Source organism: Cygnus olor, chromosome 14 (genome assembly GCF_009769625.2).
Source record: "Cygnus olor isolate bCygOlo1 chromosome 14, bCygOlo1.pri.v2, whole genome shotgun sequence".
Taxonomy (NCBI): Eukaryota; Metazoa; Chordata; class Aves; order Anseriformes; family Anatidae; genus Cygnus; species Cygnus olor.
In genome coordinates, this window is record NC_049182.1 from 4,040,517 (window position 1) to 4,054,339 (window position 13,823).

At 35.8% G+C, this 13,823-nt stretch overlaps 1 long non-coding RNA gene across 1 annotated transcript; it reads right to left on the minus strand.

Moving 5' to 3' along the window:
• Positions 1-281: 281 nt before the first annotated feature.
• On the minus strand, positions 282-8,938 carry LOC121077918. Its single transcript, XR_005824364.1, has 3 exons — positions 8,812-8,938; positions 1,799-1,985; positions 282-1,704 (listed from the first exon to the last, which is right to left on the minus strand). It is a non-coding gene; the product is annotated as an uncharacterized LOC121077918 (long non-coding RNA).
• Positions 8,939-13,823: the final 4,885 nt, after the last annotated feature.

Below are 13,823 nucleotides of genomic sequence, written 5' to 3' on the forward strand. Positions count from 1 at the left end.
ATATTAACTTTCCTATAAGTCCTGCTCCCAAATTTTGAATCCCATATTTCTTATTCCCTTCCTCTTCTCTTTTTTCTCTTCCACACCAAAACAGGTTATGACCTTGTACCTTTCTTTGCCACTATTGCATTGCACAGTTATATTGAAAAGGAAAAAAGTTAAAACCTGTGCTGTAACTACATAGTGAAGCTAAGAAATATGGAAAAACTATAAAATGAATTTCATAATTCACAGGCAAAAACAACAACAAAAAACCCAACCCTCTTTAATACTACAAGAATGTTATAATTGAAAAACAAACAAACAAAAAATTGGAAATCCATTGAAGAATATACTTAACAAAAAAGCACACAAGGTCCCTAGGCATTCCTAACCATATGTCTTCAATTTATGAAAGCTTTTCATCTCCTCGTCTTTGTTCTTTTCACATCTACAGTATAATTTATTAGAGCATTTTTAATGGAGAGCTTTGCTTCATCAGTTCAGTCCTTAGTGGTCGAAGAAAATGGAAGGTGTTGTAGCAGAATAACTCCCATGCATAAAACACAGATGTAACATGCTGGAATTCATTAAAGGTCTCCTTTCTTTGACCCCTCTTACTCAGTCTCTTCTAGTGTTGAAATTTCATAGTATAAGAGTGATTTTTCACTGTGTAGCAAAACAGCGTGAGGAAAAATGCTTTATTTTTTTATTATGTGTTCCTGTACAGCTTTATCTTTTGCATGAACAAACTTTTTATTATTACGGTGTTTAATAATTGGTGCTTATTTAACATCACGGAACTGATTTTTGATTTTTTTCTTCTCATTCTCTTTTTTACAGGCTTTTGACTTACCCTTCTTTCCTCTTTTTGTGCACCAATTCAGCACATTCGATTCATAAAAGTTCCTCTTAAAAATTAACTTTGGCTTTAATTTTATCAGCGCCGATCCACCAAGATAAATGCAATACAGATTATCCTGTTTTGAGTATTGCCTATGTATGTGCCAGAGATGTATCAAAGTCCAGTTGATCTTTGCAGAGATGGGGCCAGGCATGCAGTGCCAGGAGTACTGGGGATTTTGTTCCGTGACACTAGTAAGTAATCCCAGTAAGACCAAATAAGACCCATACATATAAGGAAAAGATTACTGTACACATGCATAATGGGCCATTTGAAAACATTATATGTAAAAATTCAGGGAATAAAATCCTATAAACAGGTGTTGAAAACATTTTGTCATCTTAGCAGCAATTACTTCTTAATTTAGGCATCTGAATTGCTTATAAGGTAACCATGCTCAAGACCCAAACCCAACAACCTACATACTTCCTTCCTTCTTTCAATATTCAGACTTTTCCAATGTGTCATAACATATCTTGTGAGGCAAATCTGTCCACAGAGGAAAATAAACCAGATTTGTCTTTTACAGGTAAGTAAAATACATGCTGTATGGGGAACTGATGTACCCAATTGACTGAAATCATTATTGGTGTTACTGCACCAAGGCTGTGATTTTGAAAGTCATACAATGACTTTGGGGGCTTAATTTGTAATTTAATAGGAAATACACGACTAAATTCTGTTGGGAAAATCTCACAAGTAGCTTGGAAAAGTTCAATATAAAATTCAATATAAAAATTGAAGCTCAGTGAATTGGTCTAGAAAAAGTTTCACTCAGTCTCTGTGTTCCTTTGTCCAAGTAGCAGAGGTGAAATCATGCCCTGTGTGGAAGAGGCAAAGGAAATATGTGGAATGTGAGCAACAAAGAATAAGCCACTTCTAAAACTTCTCTCCCACACAAATATTCAATATAACCTTTTACAATGATCATTCCAATACTGCACTGCAATATTCCTTCTGGTTGAGCAATTACTGCAATTCCTCTTCAGTCTCAGCTTTTTCAGCCTTCCTGCACCACAGAGTAATGCATTCAGGGGAGAACTTGCAATTTCTTATCACCAGGCAGATGTCACCACATCACCAAAATGTCACATGTTACAGTCTACAAGTAAGGAGGGGAATTAATGAGACAATATGTACATAAAGAAAAAATGTGTACTTCATTTTTAAAAACCTCAGGTTTTTCCTCCTTCAATTAAAAGTTTTTATTAAGTATTCATCAAGGTATCAGGATTTAAACAGGATTACTCAACTGCTTGAAGTTTGCCGTTCATTAATAAATCTAATGTGTAAATTAAAGATGTTTCGAAGCAGTTTAGGTTTTTATATACCTCTAAGAAAGTAGGATGCTTTTATTGGCTACTGTCAGGTAGCACATAAATAACTGCAGATCCAATTGCCTGGATTTCTGAAACTTGTCAGAGAGCTTAATGGAAAGATTTATGAGAACTTCAAGCCTTAGATTTAAAATCCTCAGTATCTTTCAAACTACAGTCTTAATATTACTTAACTTCTCAACCTCCAAACTGTCTGTAAATTCAAATTGAAACTATGAAGAGGTGTTAAAGGCTTTTATTTTGCATCTTAAATTCCATTCTCATGTCCTGTTCAAGATGCATTATTGCTGGGAAGTCCTTTGTGCTTTGAGGTAATCTTATAGCTCATGCCAGCTCAACCTGCCTTACTTTTCCCTAATATGCATTTAATTTACCCCCTACCTCTCCCCAACAGTACGTTGCTGACATTTCATTGTAATATTTAATGTCATTAATTGGGACAAATAGATTATTTTACTTCTGAAAAGGTCCACTGGGAGATTTTGATGTCTGTATTGGTTCACATAATGGGGGAGGCATCACCTGCTTTGGATTACAGGACTGTGGTCCAATGCCAGGAGAATGAGGATGCTGGTAAAAATGGTTTGAAAGGACAATATAAATTCTTGTCCTTGTAGCTAACACCAGACACTTTAGTCTCCTTTCAAAAAGCCAATATATATATACACCGAATTTTAAAATGGCAGGAAAAAATTAATTCAAAAATGATCATCTAAGTCACATCTCTATTAGAAATGCTAATAAGAATATAAGGTATGGATAAATTGTTTCTCACGCAGAACAGATACTAAAGTCTTCTAAGATTAAACATATTTGACCATGTTGCATTCAATTTTTAGAAATTATTTTTTCTGTGAAAACAACCTGACTGTATATGAGATGTGTACCAACAAGTTGTATCTAAACATTCTTGTCTTCATAGCTATCTACATTTGTTCTTAGTTTAAAAATAGGTCAAAAGTTGTTGAAACTATGTTTTAATTAAATAGCTGTGATATATCTCCAAAGGAAAAAAAATATAAACCAATTGTAATCTAATACAGAATGTGACTATGCAAAGTGACATATAGCTCTTTTGGCTATATTTACTTAGATGTGTACATACTGCCACAATGAAATCTGCACCCGCACTTTCTTCAGAATGGTTTGGGTTCAAGCTGTAAAAACATTCCCTGTGAACAGCAAGGTAACAACCTACAAGTAGGTATATATCCACTAAAATCAATATAGCCATGATTATGCAGCAAATGGGGGGGCAATTCACTGTTTGGACAAATATTTTTTATATAAATATGTAATTGACTTGAATTTAGGAAAAGGTAAATGTCTAAGTAAGAAAATGCAGATTACAGAAAACACACTCTTGTTCTTCATGGCCACAGCATTAAAGATCACTGCAGCACACATTTTCATCTTTAGTTTCATCTTTAGAAAGTTACATCTTTCTGCATTCTGCAATGAGAAAAAACATAGTACATTACATAAAATTTATGTTAATAATTTAACAGATTTTTCATGTCTCAAATTTACTAACAAAATTGTATTTTTCTTTTATTACATAAAGAATTTTATTCCAAGGAAATTATATTAGAAAAAAATATTCCTAAACTTTCATGGAAACATAAAAATTCAGCAATCAAGACCAAAACCAATTCCTAGCAATCTATTCTTGAAATTCTTTAATTTTCTAAGTTATGTATCTCCGGAAAAGTTTCAATCTAAGTTTAGAGTTATACTCTTCAAAAGAAAACATATCTTTATATAACTGTGTACACTGGCATTTGTTAGGAATTTACAGAATACTGGAAAAACAGCATACCAAAGAATAACCACAATTAATTCAGGCATCTGGCACAGCTATCCCCCAAATAACATTTACCAAGGCATATTTTTGCAGATTTTAAGATTATATCATATGGTATATGATATAAGTGAAATAAGATGCTACCTGGCACACCAAAAAATGTTTCAAGTTATTTTAATAGAAAACTTGCCTCAGTAGACTTCACTGAAGTACCATGTAGTGACAGATTGCACAGCACACACAGCACAGTTGTTGTTTTTTTCTTCCCAAAATCACGCAAATTTCCCTTGAGGTTAAGTTTAAAGCCAAGAGAAATTCTTCGCTCACAAAAGGCTTTTGTTAGTGTCTCAAATAATCTTTGAAACATTGTTAGGGCTCAGCGTCCCATCACAGAATAAAAAGTGTTCTGTGTTCAAACAGAAGGTGAGATTTCCAGCCTGAACTTCAATATAGATTTGCCATTGCGTATCAGCAAGTAAGGGTAATTTCACAATCCTTTGGTTAGAGTTTTATTTTAATGTTCAAAAGTTGATAAAGTGAAAATAAATGTTTACTGATTTGGTTTATGACAATTGGCTTCAATGAACAGGAGCAATGAACAATACACAAGGCAGAAAAGCCTTGGGGATTACAAAGGTTTTCATCCATTTAGTTGGGTAAAAGCAGAAGAACAATCTTTGCTGTCTGGAGTAACATAACCCATAGAAGTAATTTCTGAGTCACAATATGTTTTTCCCGTCCTCACTGTAATTTTAAACTCAAGTTTTCTGATTCTTTATGCAGTCTCCCAAGGTGAACTGAACTTTCAAACTATTAAGAGCTGAAAGGGTTAGAAATAAGGAAAATGCCTGATTTCTCATTCCTACTATCAGTTCAAATTCATGTGGTCTCAGTGACATAAAATAATTCAACTGATTGAATAAAATAATAGCTTGTATTGTCAATGAATATATTGGCACTTAATCAGTGAACTACTTTGGGTTGTTCTTCACATGCATTAATCCCCAGCCTAAATGGAATATCCTGTCTTTTTATTTAATTTGTTAATGTCCCTTCACAAAGTAAACTCTAATTATAAATGAAATTGTTCAACTTTTCCTTCTGAACATACCAAAGCATATTTTGAAATACATAGGACTGAAGAAAATAATTTTCAGAAAACACACATTTGAATTACAAGCAGCTGACAAGCCATCTGGAACCACTAATTTCTAACAACTCTTGAAGCTGCAAATCCATTTAAGAAAGTGGGAAAGGGAAGAACAACATTGGCTGCATTTAAGTTTCATCATGAACAGAACTGGTAGCCCCAAATCCAAAATTCTCGAACCAAATCTTATAGCTTTTTAGCAGTTTTAATTGAAGTGAAAGGTATTTGAAAGGCTGTCTAGAGGAGTTTATATCCTGATATAGGTCAGTTATTGATCAGCAATGGGAACGCTGCTAAGCTAACTTCGAAATTCCCTAGGGTGACCTACACTAAAACCTGCTATGCCAAGTCTGCGGTTGCCCCAAATACCACTCTATCTTCATTTTCTCCCTGGCTTTACTGACTTGTACATGAGAGAAACAACACTGCTGCCCTCATGCTTTCTAGCCATCCTCTCTTATGTTTCAAATGCCCATAAAAGTACCCAGAAAAAGTAATATCTACTCGTCTTAAGGAACAGAAATGGACTCTAAGAGTGGGATAAGACAAATTTCTTATACACTTTTCCCACTATTCTGATCCCCAGATTTTGACTTTGACCCCTCAGAACATTCCTTAAAATAACCATGTGCATCTAGCATCTTTGGGGAAAGTTAAAAAATAAATAAACAAATAAATAAAATAAGGGAAAGAAGTCAGAGACAGAATTTCAAGTTTTCAAGTTTTCTAAATAACTTCAGATATGCTTACCATGATTTCTTTTACAAATGCCAAAAATTCCTGTACGTTGAAATCATTTTTACGTGTACTAACAAAATGTATATTTATAGTTGCATGATTTTTTTTTTTTAATGCCATATGTTTTTTGTCCAGAAAATTACTTTTCCCTACACACAGCCATCATTTCCCCTATAAGAATCTACACAATGTCCTCTCCCCAGTATGAGGTTTGAGAAGGGACTGGGTTCACCTTCAGTTATAGCAGTGTAAATACAAACTCAATCAAACTCGCTTAGGCTGGAAGTAAAAGCCATATTTTTGAATAGCCAGGAATTTGCTAAATAAGGTAATACCATCCACATATGAAGTATTACCTTTCCCAAAGGTGAGGACTGCAGTGCTGTTTCTTCTCTGGTGAAGTCCTCTCAGGGGAGCACAGAGCTTCCCCTGGTGAACTGAGTGTCTGCACTGGAGCGTGAGCCAGTCATGCCTCTAGAGCTCACTGGACTGATGCTGGCAATCCTTCTTATGGTTTCCTCATTCAGAGGAATTTTACAAAGAAACTAAGTTACTAAGTTGCGAGAGAAGCAGTAGCACCGGAGTTCTGTGTCCTGCCCTATCCAGGAATTGTTTTTCCCCTGCAAATACCTGTAGGTAGCATAATTTGATAGCTAAGTCATGATTTAGTTTTCCTGGAAAAATAGTAGCTCATACAGATCTTTATCAAGCCTTTTAAGAATAATCACATCCTCCCCTACTCCTACTCCCCCGCCCCCCCCCAACTTTCACTTTTTCCTATTGGTGTGTAATTATGCACATACTCAGATCAATTTATTCATCTATGCATAAGCACATTCTCTCATTTTTTCCTTCCCATAGGACCTTTACATTAAAATAACAACTCAGACTGCTCAAATCACCCAATTGCAAATGCACTTTGATAAAACAATGACTCAAGGAGACTCAGAGACTACTTCTGGAGGGAACGACACGACAAATTGATCAGTGCTGTCACTGGTGAGAAACAGCTCCTGAAAGGATAGTTCTAAAATGCATTATCTTTAATGTGATCAAAAGAACATTTCATTTAATTTTAAAATGCCTGGCAATATTTGTTAGTCGTATTGTTTCAGGGGTTACTGTGACAAAAGTTAATCACACTGACTAGACAAACACTAAATTGTTTAATTACAGCTGTCCTACTTGATTTGTGTAATATTTTTCTAAGTAATGTATGCATAGATCCTTTTTAAAATAGTAAAAACATAGGTGCAAATAATCTTACAGGGTAGAGGTACAGAGAGTGAAGATTTGAGGGTTCTGGTTGGCTAACAAAATTTAAAAATAAAAGCATCCTTTTCTTAATACCTCATGACACATTTTAGATGGAAATGAGGAGATGAGACATGCCCATGGCATGATTTTTCCAGAAGGCATGAAGTAGATCATAATCCACCCATGGATTACCCAAGCAGCATGAGTGAAAGTTTGGTATATTGCCTAGACACTGTTCCCAAAGTCAGAGATTAGTAGGGGTTTGCAGCCTTCTGCCTATTTTCCAGCTTCGGCTTTGTACTTCTGTGGGAAGGAAATGTAGCTGCAATGACACTGAGGAGTTGGAGAGGGTCTCCAGAGGCAAAACCCTTCCATTACCAAACAGCAAGAGGCCCTACTAACAGAGGGAGCTGAAAGAGCTGTGTCCATATAGGGTATGAGACATGTACACTAGCCAAGGCTTGCTTTTAGCAGGCTAGTACAAGGTAGGTTTTAAATGCTTGGTCTGAACAAAAAGAGAATATTTCTCTATTCTTAGGTATTCCCATAGGCTCTAGAAAGCAAGTTAACATCGAAGCTGGCTCTTCCTTATGACATTTATTTCTGCGGCAGTGATTCATTAACCTTGTGCTTTATCCTCTCTGAGATGATGATGGCATTCGCTTGTCCAAGAAAAAGTTTATGAGCCAGTAGAAGGTGGACAGCTGGATTTAAATAGCTAAAAGATACGGCAGGAAAGAGAAAGGAAAAAAAAAAAGGGAAAGGGCATCTAGAAAAATGAAGTTCTTGAAGTGGAAGACTGTGTAAGATTAACAGTTTGTTTTAGGGATCCTCCAATGGCCATTCCATGCATAACAATTCACAGACATAAAAAGAAAGATAAACTTTAAAACCTTTACAAGGGAAAGAAATTGAGTATGAAGAGCTTTTGGATATTCTCAATATCATGGGACATCAAATGTAAATCATGAACAGACCACAACCTTATAACAGATGGAGAAAAGAACAGAATAATTACATATGAAAAACAGGATTGCACCAAAGGAAAGAAACTGAGTACTAGAGAGATTTGGCTAGTAAAGCCAGGCCAGCTCTCTGTTAAACCAGGGATAATGTCCTCTCTGTCCATCTGTAAACTATGTGGTTCCCCAGAAAAATAATTAGCCCCTGTATTCTATGTTTCAAGACAACAAGATGTCTCACATTCTGGCATAAAATTAATATATTTGGAACTTAGCAGGGAGGTTTCAGATTTATTGCTGTTATAAGTAAAGAATTTATTGCAACATGATTTTTTTTCACATTTTTCAGATATGCTTTTTTATTTGAGAAACTATGTTCTCAGAGATCATCAGCAATAAAATGTTTTTTAGAGCCAGCATTTCTCTTCTGATTTGTTTTCTTTGACATCCCCCACCTCACAGTGAGCCAAGCTTAAACATAGCAGGAATAAATTTTAGTGGAAAAATATCCTTTAAATAAAGCATCTACTTACTAGCATAAACATATCAAACCACCATCAAGACCTAGATTTTGGGTGATTGATATATTTTCCAGTACTCATTTCTTTGTTTTCTCTTCAGTAACTTGGGCAAAAAGTCATTTTTTCCAAGACATCAACCCTCGTTCCACCATTGCTCACCTTCACACCCATCATTTTCTCACTCCAGCAGAAAAGTGAAAATGGAAGTAACACTTCAAGTCAAGAAAACAAACAAAAGCACTCTGATTGTGGCAATTTAAATAAAAGCATTTCTGTGCAGCCTCACTCTTTGTTGCAGAAACGAGAGGAGACACACTTGGTCTGCTTTTCAGTTGCAGCTACAGCTGTGGTTGCAGGTGCAAGAGCTGCTCCCAAAGGAACTACATGCACAGGAAGAGCCCAAAAGTAGTAGCATAATTTAAGGATAAGTCACAGAATAAAACTAGGAAAAACAAAAACAATGCAAACAAACAAAAAAAACCACAACCAATGACAAAAATAAACAAACAAAACAAAAATCAGATTTTAACTTTCCAATGAAAACACTATGTATGTCAGGTGAAAATACAGCTTCTTGGGGTCAGTAAGTTACACTGCAATGCTGAGTTCCTACTTCTCTGGGCTCATATATTACCTACTCTCAGTATATATATAGCATGATATATTATCACATGATATATTTCTATGGCAAAGTAGGGCAAGTTTATGGAGAATACTGATGGTTTCAGCACTAGTTCATGAAAACACCTTTCTACTGAGTTGTGGCTCTGTTACTGAGAATACAGAATTAGACTCCGGTATACGTGCAGTAAGAGTGCTACAGCTGTAGTCTGCCATTAAGAAATAGTTAGTCGCCCCTCAAGATCTGTTACAGAGAATTATTATTTTCTGACTTACCTGACTGTAGCTCGAACACTTTCTCACAACGCTAAGCTGTAACGGATTTTTTCTGCCAAACAACACTTACCAGCTGCTGAACTTAGGGGTCACTGAGGTGGAAAATGCATAGAACTGCTTTAATATTCTAGAGCTTGATTACAGGCTTGTAACTAGTTATACCACTTATTTGATGTACAATGCAATTCCCTTCTGCCCCACACATAGTCAATGTAATGGAAAAGAGATTACATTTTCCTCTTTCAAATAGATGTATAATGCTATGAAAAAAATAGTTTGTAAGAAAAAAAAAAAAAAGAAAAAAAAAAAAGAAGGCATGCTTGCACTAATTTCCCTCCAAGATTTCATTACGTTCAACAGCAGCAGCTGCATTCCCAAATAACCTGTATGATGGAAGAGTAGTAAGATGAGAGTGTGAGTGCAAACTACAAAACAGGGTTTTAAGTCCAAACTACACCATCTATAAGCCAAACAAAGTCATGCTAAAATAGTAATTACCTTGGATCACTTCCCCAGGATAGTTACTCCAGGTCAGACTATTTACTTGTAATTCAACTTTATCATTTTGAGCCTAAACTGATTCAAAGAGCCCTCTTTCTGGGACGGAAGGAAAACAGGAAAGAACATATATAAGCAGCTTTTTTTTTTTTCTCTTTCAAATGCATTAAAGCATATTTTGTTTTAATGACACTTTTTGAATATTATGTGTTTGATTATACCGGGGGAAAATGGAGAAAATAGCAAGAATTCCATTCATTCTGTACTGGGCACTTTAAGGGTAAGTAATGAGCAGTGAGGTTCCAGGATTTATTTGCAATAATCCTGGGTTTCTGACACTAACCACCACCAGAGTTATCTGCAGTATGTATGTCCTGTATTTCCTACCCTAAGAAAGCACATTGGTGTTTGTTCAAAATTACACCTGATAAGTTAGGCTGAAAAGGGGACCAAACAAAATCAGTGCTGTAGACTGGTGATTTACAGGAGAGCAAGCCAGCTACAGGGAATGGAAACAAGAAATGAATTGAAGACTTCAAAACAGAGAAAATAAAAGGTAAGAAGAGGGAAAAAAAATGCGTCAGAAAATTCCTCAGTTGGAATAGACAGAATTTCAGAAAAAATGCTCTCATATGTGCTACTAAGGAAAGACCTTGCCAGAGCAAAGCAATGTACCCCCAGGGCATCTTAAATTTCTGGCCACAGTCATACTGGTAACTGCCTCCATAGCCTGGAGCAAGTCGCTTCAGAGGAGGAGAGTAAAGCAAGTTCAAATGACACCTCAGCAGCAAGCCTGTAAAACTAGGTACAAGCTCTCACTGGATTATTTCCCCTGCTTCTTCTGGATAGTCTGCAGCTAGACATCATGCTCAAGTTAGCTGGTTAAGGTTTACTGCATCAGTCACAGACCTGCTCCCTTCCACTAAGTCAACCATGCTGTCATTTCCATTAGATACTTATGAAAATAAGACAGATGGAAGCAGTTTAGGAACAGGCAAAAAAAGCTCTGAATTAGTGCTAAAAGAAGAGCAGCCAAGACTGTGGAAGAGAACTGGTTGGAAGGCCACAGCAAAGGGGTTTATTCCTAGTGTCTCTCCACCCTTTTTTACACTGGAACTAAATTAGGTGCCCTTTGCACTGTAAAAGCTCAGGAGAGAAGTAAAATATTTCTTCAGTACTGAATCAGACACTATTTTATAGTACAGTATCTTGGACTGCTACTGAGTACCCCTGGCTATACCAAGTAGCAGAGCCTCTGAAAGATCAGAAAGTTGGCTTCTGGATTTATGTAAAATATATACTAGAAAATAAAAGAAAAAAAAAAGAGAGAGAAAAACAGAAAGCTTCCTTCTGATACATAAGTACATTTCCAATTAACGTACCCCAAAATATTCCAAAAAAATAGCACCCACCCAACACTTCTGTCATGTACAAATCTTTGAAACAAGGGACTGTCTCTGTAACAAACTGGTCCCATTTGTGTCGTCAGTTACATTTTAGGGTTAAAAGTAACAGCTATTGGAACTTATTCAATTTTTATACACATTTACTACCATACCAGCATCGAGATTTAGGATGCTTAGAGTTTATTTCAGCTTTAATTTTCTTCACAATTTTTTCTCCTCTGTAGTAAATTAAAGGAGCAGATGCATCCTTGGGAAGGTTTCCAGACTGATTTTGAAGAAAGTGAGACATTCAATACTTCCTGAGCTGTGTTTTCTGATCAATGATAATACCACACACAGGATCAAAGGAGACTTTGTAGTAATATCTGATATGCAAACTTGTATGAAACTGTTAGGATGCCGATGGTTTCTGTACATCCCCATGGACTTCTGCTGAAGATATAAATGGCTAATCCCCATCTCTGAGTAGCCCAAAAATCATTGTTTTATTCTTTGATTCAGTTGAATGCTCTGCTTTCTTATATGAGTAACTATTAAATTTGTATTTATTTTCAAAGATTATGCAAAATCTTTCAGATATACATATAAATGTTCCATGATTAATATTGTTAAACTAGCATAATTCCACCCAAAGAGTTTTCTACAAAGACCTGGCTTTTATCTCACTTCCGTTTTATAGCATCTGAATAGCAAATCCCAGTACTTCATCTCTGCTTCCCTGGGCAATGCAACAACAGAAAATAGCTGCCTCTTAATGCAGGTCTAAAGTAACTGTCACAGAGCATTTCAAACACTAGGTTGTTCATCTGTTCAGCTTATTATATGTTAACTCCCACTAATTTGTATGGGGTTAATGAGCATAGAAAATGTGTTAGAGAAAATTCAATTTTAAAATGAAGCTGACCATGGTACATCTGACTATGCAAAGTAAGTTTAATACTCTATGTATAGGCAAATGACTGTCAGGCAGGGATGTGTTTAGTCTCAGAGAGTGGATGTAGAAAGCTGATTGAGTTGGTACCGTTCTCTTTATACACCTCTGCAGAACTGAAATTTTAAGAACTAAACTCAATTAAATTAGGTACATCAGGTAGAATTCTACAAACGTGCTTCAAATGCTGATAAATTACTATTTAACTAGTGCAAACAGACAAACTTAGAAGCAGCCAAACTCTGTAATTTCTAATACAGACAGTAATATTTTACTTCAGTGGCCAAATGCTCTTTTCTCAACATGACTCCTTGCCTTTTACTGCAAAAGAGAGACATTTCTTGAGATCATTTTGTTTTTAATAATGTGGATAAAATCTGTGCGGAAATTTTAATATAAGCTGTAATTCACTTATTTTCTTTCAGCTCTGGAAGAGAGATTGGCTAAGACAACTTTCATACTTATAACTTTATATTTCCCTTAGTATGGAGTAAAGTATCATTTTTTGTTGCTCTCGTTGAAGCTATTGTCTCTGTTGTAAGATCAAAATTACAAACACAAAGAAGTTTCGTTTATAATAAAAGAAACAAAAAACATCTCTCTAAATTATGTTCAAAATGTGCTCTTTCTCTCAAATGTAGTTCATTATACAGCATGAAGCAATACTACTGAACTACACGACAGCCTTCAGCAGAGCCCTGAATGGATAAGAAAAAAAAATAAATACTGCAGCTCCATTAGGAAAAAAGAAAAAGGATTACTACTAGGTTTTTGTGTCCTCCACTTCTATCAAGAAACTCTAAGTTCATAACCTATGAAATACTTTCAGTAGTGGCTTTTGGAAACAGCTATCAACCAGTGAAGTCAATGTGCAAAAAAAAGTGAGGTTAAGAGCTCTCACACCTACAAAGGTGGACCCTGTTGATCATGGTACTGTAGGTATACATTTCCATGGAAAAAGTAATTTCAGTATGACAGCATTTCCCAATTCCACAGTGGACGAAAAGTAAGAACCTCAGACACTAATAATGCCTGTAAAATCAGATCCATCTCAAAACATGCAGTACGGCTGGGCATCAGGACATTTGATGGTGATGGGGTAGAAGAACAGATCAGGATGAGGACATAGGTTTTGAAGCTCCTGGTCTTCCTTCTCTCTCTAGTTTTGACTGGCTATCTCCATAATGAGGGGTAATTAGTTTCAATTCACAGTTAACCTTTCTCTAAACAAGTATAATTCCATTATATTTGTAAGTTTGGGCAAGAAAGATCACAATTCTTTCTAGTCCTACGTGGGTAGTTTCCTCTGAAACACTTTAAAGTTTACAAAACTGTAGTTTCTGAAACCAGATTTTTTCAGGAAAAGTGCTGGCAACTACAGCTAGCGCTGCATGAACTGCCTATAATGCTTATTAGTGATGGCAACCTACTATGGAGAA